Source organism: Carya illinoinensis, chromosome 5 (genome assembly GCF_018687715.1).
Source record: "Carya illinoinensis cultivar Pawnee chromosome 5, C.illinoinensisPawnee_v1, whole genome shotgun sequence".
NCBI classification, from domain to species: Eukaryota; Viridiplantae; Streptophyta; class Magnoliopsida; order Fagales; family Juglandaceae; genus Carya; species Carya illinoinensis.
Window position 1 is genome coordinate 16421117 of NC_056756.1, and position 9579 is coordinate 16430695.

At 37.2% G+C, this 9579-nt stretch overlaps 1 pseudogene; it reads right to left on the bottom strand.

Annotated features, from left to right (window-relative positions):
- Positions 1-2129: 2129 nt before the first annotated feature.
- On the bottom strand, positions 2130-5852 carry LOC122312009 (annotated as a pseudogene).
- Between the last annotated feature and the right edge of the window lie 3727 nt (positions 5853-9579).

Here is a 9579-nt window from a genome sequence, read left to right on the forward strand (position 1 = left end):
CCAAACACGCGAAGGTGATCGTAGTTGGGTGTTTTGTCGAAGAGAATCTCAAAAGGTGATTTATTCTGAAGAGTACGACTGGGAGTGCGATTGATGAGATAAGCAGCAGTGAGAATACAATCTCCCCAAAAGGGAAGGGGTAAGTGGGCTTGAAAACGAAGACTGCGGGCAACATTAAGAAGGTGCCGGTGTTTACGCTCCGCAACACCATTTTGTTGAGGAGTTTCAACACAAGTACGTTTGTGAATAATGCCATGGTCAAGAAGATAAGTTTGAAATTGATGAGAGAGAAATTCTTGCCCATTATCAGTGCGAATGATTTTAACATTGGTGTTAAATTGAGTTTTGATGAGAGCAAAAAAATGCGTTAAGTGGGTGTAAGCTTCAGATTTAAAACGCATTAAATATATCCAAGTAGTACGGGAAAAATCGTCTACGATGGTAAGGAAATAATGTGCTCCTGATAAAGAGGAAGTATGATATCCACCCCAAATATCACAAAAAATTCTATTAAAAGCAAAAAGACTTTTAGTAGCAACATTTGGAAATGATAATCTAGTGTGCTTAGAACGAGCACAAACATCACAATCAGAAAGAATACAAGGAGAATCAAAAATAGTAGGAATAATAAAACTAGAGGGATGACCTAGACGTTGATGCCATAGGGTCTTATTGGCAGTGGATTGAGTAGCAAAAACCATGGAGGGGTCGGGACGGTACACGTAAAGCCCATTGCATAATTCACCCGTTCCAATCGGCTTCTTCGACTGTTGGTCCTGAAATAAACAGCTATTAGAAGAGAAAGTAACAATGCAAGAATTGTGAAGGGCAATTTGGGAAACAGATAGTAAATTGAAGGTTAAAAGGGGAACAAAATAAACTTGAGTGAGAATTAGAGATGGAGATAAGATGCAGGTGCCGAGTCCTTCGGCAGGGACATCTTGACCCGTGGGAAGCCGTATGGAATGGGGGTTTGCAAGAGGATGAAGATCGGTGAAAGCATCCTTGTGGTGGCAAATGTGGTGGCTGGCGCCACTGTCTACCACCCAATGGAGGCACCGATTGAGAGAAAAATCAAGAGAAGAGGGGAAGAGATTACCAACGAAGTTGACAGTGGGCTCAATCGGAGAGGAGGTCGGTGCAAGCAAGCCAAGCAGTTTCTGGTAGAGCTCTGGTGACAAACCAGGAACCGGACTGGAGGCCAAAGGGGCCACGGCAACCTGGTTTACGCTGGACGGTGGCTGACCGAGAATAGAAGGCTGGGGTTTGGGTCTCGGGTTGCGGCCAGGAGGATAACCCACGAGGGTCCAGCAACGGTCTCTGGTGTGTCCATCCTTGCCGCAAGCCGTGCACTTGAAAATGGGTTTCGGGCGCCCACTGGATCGGACAGCCATGGCCATGGTTTCCGATGAAGGAGGATGAAGGTTGAGCAACCTCTGTTGTTCTTCTTGAAATAAAATAGAAAAGACTTTGCTGATGGGTGGAAGGGGATCTATGGCCAGAATTTGAGTACGGAGAGAAGCGAAGGAATCGTTGAGGCCGAGAAGAAATTGAAAGACCCGTTCATCATCGGCTTGCTGCTGCAATGCTTTGAGGTCAGTGCTTTGTTGGAGATGACTGAGTTCATCCCAAATTTGTTTGATTTGGTTGTAGTAATCATGAACTGAATTTGTGGTTTGGTGTAGAGAAGAGAGAGTACGTTTGAGTTGGTAAATTCTGGCATTATTGCCATGACAGAAACGAGAGGAAAGATCAACCCAAACATCACGTGGGTTGGTATGATATTCAAGAGAGTTGGCAAGAGAGGGGCTAATAGAGTTGAGAATCCAAGTGAGAACCATATCCTTCGTTTGGTTCCATTGAGTGTATTCGGGTGTGTTGGGGGCAGGGGGGGTGAGGGTACCATCAACAAAACTAAGCTTGTTTTTGGCATTGAGAGCTCGGGTCATGGCTTTTTGCCATTTGGGATAATTGTCGCCGGTGAGGAGTCCATTGACAAGGATTAAGCTTGGGGAATCTGAGGGGTGGAGGAGGTAAGGGGAAGAGAGGGAAGGAGGGATCGGGGATGATTCTGTCATGATAATACAAGACCTTGTCTAGCCTGATACCATGTTAAGAGAAAGAAGACGTGTTTGAATAATACAGTATATTGAACATTTGGTACACGGCTTTACAAAATATATAAGTGTACAATGGGACTAATTATGAAAATCTACATAAAAGGAAAAAATACTATCGTAACATATGCCTAAGAATAAGAGATTCCTGATTGTGTGCAATCCATGAGTATGGAAAGATTTGATTCTGTCAATATTCCCCAACGTATCTTTCTTCTTCTTCTTCTTCTTCTTCCTCCTCCTCCTCCTCCTCAATATCATTGCCATGATGATTGTACTTGTAGTTATCGTCTTTTGTTGCTGCTGCTATTTCATCAACTTCTCTCCTTGTGAGAAGCTTTGGGCTCACAATCTGTCCAAGTTTCTCTGGCAATGCTATCTTAACAAAATTATGGAGGTTGAAACTGTCTTCAAACATTTCATCAGTGGGTTTCTTTCCTGTGAACATCTCCAGCATAAATATCCCATAGCTATTTACATCTCCCTGTGTTGATGCCTCACCACCCATTCCGTACTCTGCACTTCATACATTTTACATGCATAGTGAAAGTGAGGATGATTTCTTGTAGGCTGCTTAATAAATATGATTTAAAAGGTATGGGATTTAATATCCAAAGTTGTTACATGTTTAATTAGGTATTTGTAAGCCTTTTAATCTTCCTATTCTTTTCATCTACTGACATGACAACAAATAATGGAAATAATATAAAATACCATCTCAGAAGAAGATGAAATGATGATGATGGTTATAAGATGTGATTTCCAGTCTAAAATCAAAGCTTACAGAATGTTGTTGAGAAATCGATGGTTAAAAAGGATAAATATTCGTGCTTGCATGTATCATGTGTAAATGCAGCAATGAAAACGAAGTAAGTATTTGGGGGGAGCTAAACATGGTCTTTCCTTAATTTGATAAAAATCACAGCTAGCAATGCTTGCTAACTTGATTTTTTTTTTTTTATAAAAAAGAAAGAGTCGTGATTATTTACCTGGAGCGGCGTAGCCGACAGAACCCTTTATCCCAGTTGTGCTGGTTTGATTGTGAGAAAGATGATTGGTTGGATAGAGGAGCCTTGCCAAACCAAAATCACTTACATGAGCAATCATGTCATCATCAAGAAGAACATTGCTTGGCTTTAGATCACAATGAACGATGGGTGTTTCACAGTGGTTGTGAAGATAATGCAGTGCGGATGCGACATCAATAGCAGCATTCAGTCTCTGAAGAAGGTTGAGATTTCTTGACTGATTTCCATTATCTATATCTGGATGCAGCCACTTCTCTAAGCTTCCATTTGGCATGTATTCGTAAATAATTGCTTTGAATTCATTACCACTGTAGTCCACGCTAGAGCAACATGTTAAGATTTTGACAAGATTCCGATGTCGTATATTTCTTAAAACATTGCATTCAGCCATGAAACTCTTGGAAGCTCCTTTTTGTTGAAGCTTCAAGATCTTGACAGCAACCATCTTCTCTTCGTGAGGAAGAATTCCTCTATACACAGAGCCAAAACCACCGCTTCCAATTAAATTATTCGGAGAGAATCCGCCAGTCAACTGATAAAGCTCCCTGTGCGAAACCTTGGAAAGAAGGTCAGATTTTGAATGTATTGAAGTCAATTTCTTTTCCGGTTTTCTCCTCCTATAAAGAACAAGACAGCATGATATTATTGTCAAAGATAAAATCCCACTACTAATTATGATTGCTATCTTGAAAGCATGAGATTTTCCTCGTTTCTTCTCAACTTTGATATCGCATGGTTGTAGTTGCAGGTCCGATACACCCCCACAAAGCTCTTTATTTCCTGCCACTGATACTCTGCTTGCCTCGCGGAATATCCCTTCCGTCGGTACCTCACCCGCCAAATTATTGAAGGAAAGATTCAAATATAATAAAACAGATAGTTCCTGTAGATCTTTAGGAATCATTCCTGACAAATTGTTTTGTGAAATATCTAAATACTGAAGGCCTTTCAAAGAAGCCAAAGATGGAGGTAAGTTTCCTTGAAATGAATTCCCCTGTAGGTAAAGGTACTCCAAGCTCAAGCAATTTGCAAGAGTTCTCGGAATCTCACCAGAGAAGTTGTTTTTAGAGACATCCAATCGATAAATATTTCTTGAATTTCCTACTTCCACAGGTAGGGTGCCGGTTAGTGAGTTCTGTGATAAATTGAGTACCAGCAATTGGGAAGAAAGAATGTTTATGGGTATGGCTCCACTAAGGGAATTTTCTGAAATATCCAACTCTTGCAAACTTTTAAAGTTGCCAAAACTTGATGGAATGCTTCCTTCCAATTTGTTTTGTGATAAGTTAAGTGTGACCAATCGGGTGAGGTTGCCTATAGAGGAAGGTATCAGCCCTAAGAATCTATTTCCATCCAAACTCAATCCTTCAAGATTTTGAAACTTCCCAAAGTAAGTAGGAATGCTGCCTGTCAATAGGTTTTGTGCCATGTTTAAGGAAGTTAAGTTGGTCAGGTTCTCTAATGCTGCAGGAAGAATTCCTGATATTTGATTACCTGCAACATCTAGTTGTGTGAGCTGCATGGACAAATTTCCTATAGAGTTGGGTAAAGTACCTCCAAAATGGTTCTTGGAAAAATAAAGCATTTCCAGTTTGGTGCAGTTTCCCAAAGAATCCAGAATCCAAGTCCTTAGATGAATTATTTCCTAGATTATTCACATGAAAAGCTAGCCATCGGAGATTAAGTAGGTTTCCCAGATTTGGAACTTGTCCTACAAAATTGTTTCGGTAGAGAAGAAGTGTCAAAAGCTGAGAAGAATTGGATAGAGAAACGGGGATTGGGCCAGAGAACTTATTCCTATTCATTGCCAAAAACTGCAGATTAGGGAGAGTGAGGCCTATGTTGGCGGGAAGAGTTCCATCAAGTCGGTTATCGCAGTTGAGAGGATTCTCATAGTTGATATATTGTAAAGGGCAGAAGGGATTGTACCAGACAGATTATTGCTCGAAACTCTGAAGAAATATAACCTCTGCAAACGCCCTATATCCTCTGGAATATTTCCCCATTAACTTATTATCCCCTAAGTAGAGTCCTTGGAGTGAAGAAACGTTTCCCAAAGAAGGGGGGATACCTCCTGTCAAGTTGTTTGAGCTAAACACAAGCATCTCGAGCCTCTTCAAAGAGCCCAGTTCGTCAGGAATTCTCCCCGTAAGTTTGTTCCTTTCCAGATGAATGACTCTGAGTTTAGGACAGTTGGTCAAGTTGCGTGGAATTTCCCCTGTGAATGAGTTATTGCTGAGGTAGAGATCTTTCAGTCGGAACAAAAGGGTAACTTCTGCCGGAATTTCTCCGCCTAAGAAGTTTTCTCGGAGGTTGACAGACGAAAGAAAGCTGAGATTGCCAACATAAGGTGATATGGATCCGCGCAAAGAATAGCCTTGGAGTTGCAAGGCGGTGACTCTTTGATGATTACGGCCGCATGAAACTCCCTGCCATTTGCAGAAGTGGAGTGCAGAAGAAGCATTCCAGGAGCTCAAGATGTTACGTGGATCATTGGTGATTGATTCTTTGAATTTCAGCAAAGCCAAACGATCGGTCTCATTTGTTGGAAGGACAACGGTACTGGCCGTGGCTGACTGTAAGCAAAGTAGGCTGAAAGAAAAGGGAAGAATCACGAGAAAGTACGTGGAGCATGATACGCGTAACTTGAAGTTATGAAGCTCCATTATTGGAGAAGCAGAAGCTCTGTGAAATATTGGTGCTGTGGCGAGGCAGATTCAAGAGTATTATGAGGGCTCTTCGGTTGGCCGAGAGTAAAGGTCAAATATGGTTTCATGCGTGGAATTTGAGCGTGTACACAATATCGTTCGAATATCATAAATGAGAGAAATAATTTAGATACAAAACTATTACGTAAAAATAAATTTATAAAATAACATTATTTTATATAATATATTAAATTTTAAAATTATTTTTATTATAAAATAAATCTAATAAATTACATAAAATCATATTATTTTATAAATTTATTTTTATATAATCTCTTTATAAATATAGAACTTCTTTATAAAAAAAAAATCGAGTTAGTATTATTTAGTCTCATGTGAATAGCAACTTGAAACTTTTAAAATAAAAGCTTTTTAGACTTTTTTTTAATGAACATTTTCATTTATTTTTATAGATAAGATAAAATGGGTTGAGATAATAGTTAAAAGTTAAATGAATTATTATTATTATATTTTTTAATATTAATTTTATTATAAAATTTAAAAGAGTTAAATTATTTATTTTATTTTTTATAAAAATTTAATAAAAGTATAATAATGATACGAGGCAGGCGAGAGACGAATTGCGAGAGACGAATTGAGAGTATGAAAACAACTACGCCGAAATTTAAGACCTAACTTGGTTTCTCTACTTTTTTTAGCTGCCTGTCAAGCCTTAAATGTAGTCAAAGTCTTCCAAAAAAGGGGGTGCAATCATATCTTGGACGGTGAACTTTCAAGGATTGGTATAGTGATTACGCGGAGAACTTGAACATTTTGGTAAGTCGTGGAAACTCGTGGTGTGAATTTGAACATTTCGAGATAGGAGTTTCTTGGACTCTTTTTTCCCATTCTACCCGCTACTAAGTCGGAGTAATACGTAAAATACGTTTATCTAGTTTTATTTTTTATAAAAAAATTAATTAATATACTAAGTTAAATTACCTCTTTGTAAAGTCTGTTATTGTAATATTTTTTAAATATAACAAATGCTCATACTGATATGAATTTCATGCTTGTGTATAATCAATAGAAAAGTAAAGAATATAAATACAAAAAATTCAAAAAATGATAAATTAATACAAATTATGAGATTTATTTCTCTTATTTATCAGACTATTTCAATTATTCTAGACTAATATATTTTTAAGAGATCACTACTATACACTACATTACAGACATAAAAAATGTGAAGTTGTGAAATTTATTTTGATGTACTTTTTTAGTATTAATTATTGTTTTGCATTTAAATTGTTGTTTACTTTACATTAGTTTAATGTTGGACTTTAATTATTTTATTTTGTTAATATTGAGTTGTATTGTATTTTTATTTAGCTCTTATTTATTTATTTTTATTGTGTCTTTTTCTTTTATTTGATTCTTCTATTTTCGGGCTGGGCCTATAGAGTGTGTTTCATTTTTCTTTTGGGCCCAACCCATTCGGTCCCCAGCTCAACTCGTGAGCCTTCAACCCAACCCACTAAATCCCCCCAAACAGCATCATTTAATCCAACCCTTAGGGCTTCTTCTTCTCTTCTCCTTCTTTCTCTTGCGAGTGTTGCTTCTCCACCTCCTTTCCGTTTCAATTTTCATCCTCTTCAATCCGTACGGTTGCTGCTTCCCTTCTTTTCCTTCTTCATTTTATTTTGTTTCTTTCCTCATACCAAGACGTTGTCGCCGAGCTGGCGAACTCACCATGGTCCCCAAAAAAACAAAAATTAAATTTACAAACCGAGATAGATCTCTCCAAACGATCCACTACTGATCTTCCAGCCGAGCCAAAACTTGTTCCCAACGCGAGGTTCCATAACTCCAAAATCCACGATCAGACCAAACCCCAGCTCCAACTTGACCAAGTCCAAGTCTCGGTAAACAATAAAAAATCAACGACGAAAGTTGACAAGATGGCATGGGACAGGGAAGCAAATAGCGAAAAAGAGTGGATGGCAAAAACATCAATCGAAATCATTATTAGAGTGAAAAAGAAGGAGGAGAAAGTGAAGGCATTGTGATATGTGGAGGCAACGATGTGGTCCCCATTGCTGACGAGATGGAGGAGAACAAAGGAGATGGCGGCCATGCCACTGGAGGTGCAGTAGGCAGCCTCAATGCCCTTGAGAGCCACCATTTGATGGTTGAGATTCAACATCATGGGGTTAAAGTGACGGCTATAGATGAAGAAGTCTCATTCGAGGCCGCCATAGCCTGAGTTTCTTTCTCAGGCTCTCTCTCCCTCTCCCTCTCTCTGTTATAATATTTTTCTATTATAATAGAATACAAACGGATAGAAGCAGGACTTTACAAAAAATAAGTAAAATAGACAGAAAAATAAGAATTTCTGTTTCATACACACGTTTTATATATAAAAGATGTGCTAGGTCCACCAAGCTAGATGCATGTTGAACTTCGAAGCAAAAAATCTAAGATTTACAGTCACAATAATATTGTATATTCCGATAAAGTTTTTAATGTGGATCTCAAGATGCACTTGTTGAAAATTTCTGTTGAGGAGGATTGGTGTAAATTTGGGACTAGTCGAGAGTTTGCTCTCAGACACCCTGTATCATTTATATTTAAAAAAATATATATATATATATATATTGATGATATCTTTGTATTTCTTTCACAAAATGAATATGTAAAAGAGCATGGTAGGAAATAAACAAGAATTGGATGGGTAGAAGACGAGATGTCAGAGCTATGGGCTTTGGAATTGGAATGATTTTCAGTTGATGATCTTACGTCTTGATTTGGACTTTGATGATTTTTTTTATAACCACTAAGATGTTTTGTTTTGGCTTGTCGATAGATTTTTGTCATAATTGAGAGTTGTTTAAAGGAAATGAACATTTATATAAATGTGCAAAGTCTATGAAAGGCCCAACAACCTTAACATTGAATCATAAATCTCTTCCATTTACTCTACTGAGATTTCAAAAAAACAATAATATTAGGCTAAGGAAAATGTTTGACAATTCTTTTATAATTAAATTTGGAAAAATGAGAGATAATAATTTGAATAATTTTTTTAAAAAATAAAATAAAAAGTAAATTCTATATTGAAGTTTTGTGAGTATAAATAGATAAAGTTGAAAAAAAAAACTTATTTGAAATTAATTTTTTAAAAGTATTTTTATTAAGATTTGTAAAAATTATATTAATTTTTATGTTTACATAACCAATGTATAAAAAAGTTGAAATATAAAAGTTAGAAGAGAAAAGTTGAGACTTTACTGGGCTTTGGTGTAAGTATAATTTTTTATTATTATTATTTTTTATTTTACGGCAATGATTGGCACACAAACGGGCTCCAAGAAAGATGCAAAAATATAAAAAATAGTGTTGCTGTTGGTATTGATATCATATACTACAACTATACTAGCCTAGGCATGGGCCATGTGGGCCTTCCTTTATATTGGGCCTAATATTTCTCCACTATTAACGCGACCTTACTCAATTTAGTGGATCCAAAGCTTTATTTATTCCCATAATCTACTGTTTCCATGACGTTCATAAATCAAGTTTACATATTTTATAATTTCAAACCTTATCTCATTCGTCCAGCTTTTCCTGCAGTTTCTCTTGCAGTTTACTTTCATAAAGAAAAGGGTGAAAGCTGACTTTCTCTTTTTTTTAATAAATTATTTAAACCAGTACTTTTTGTATAATATTTTAATACAAATCGCTGTTGGAGAACCTATATCTAATCTAAATCAGACATGCCATAAA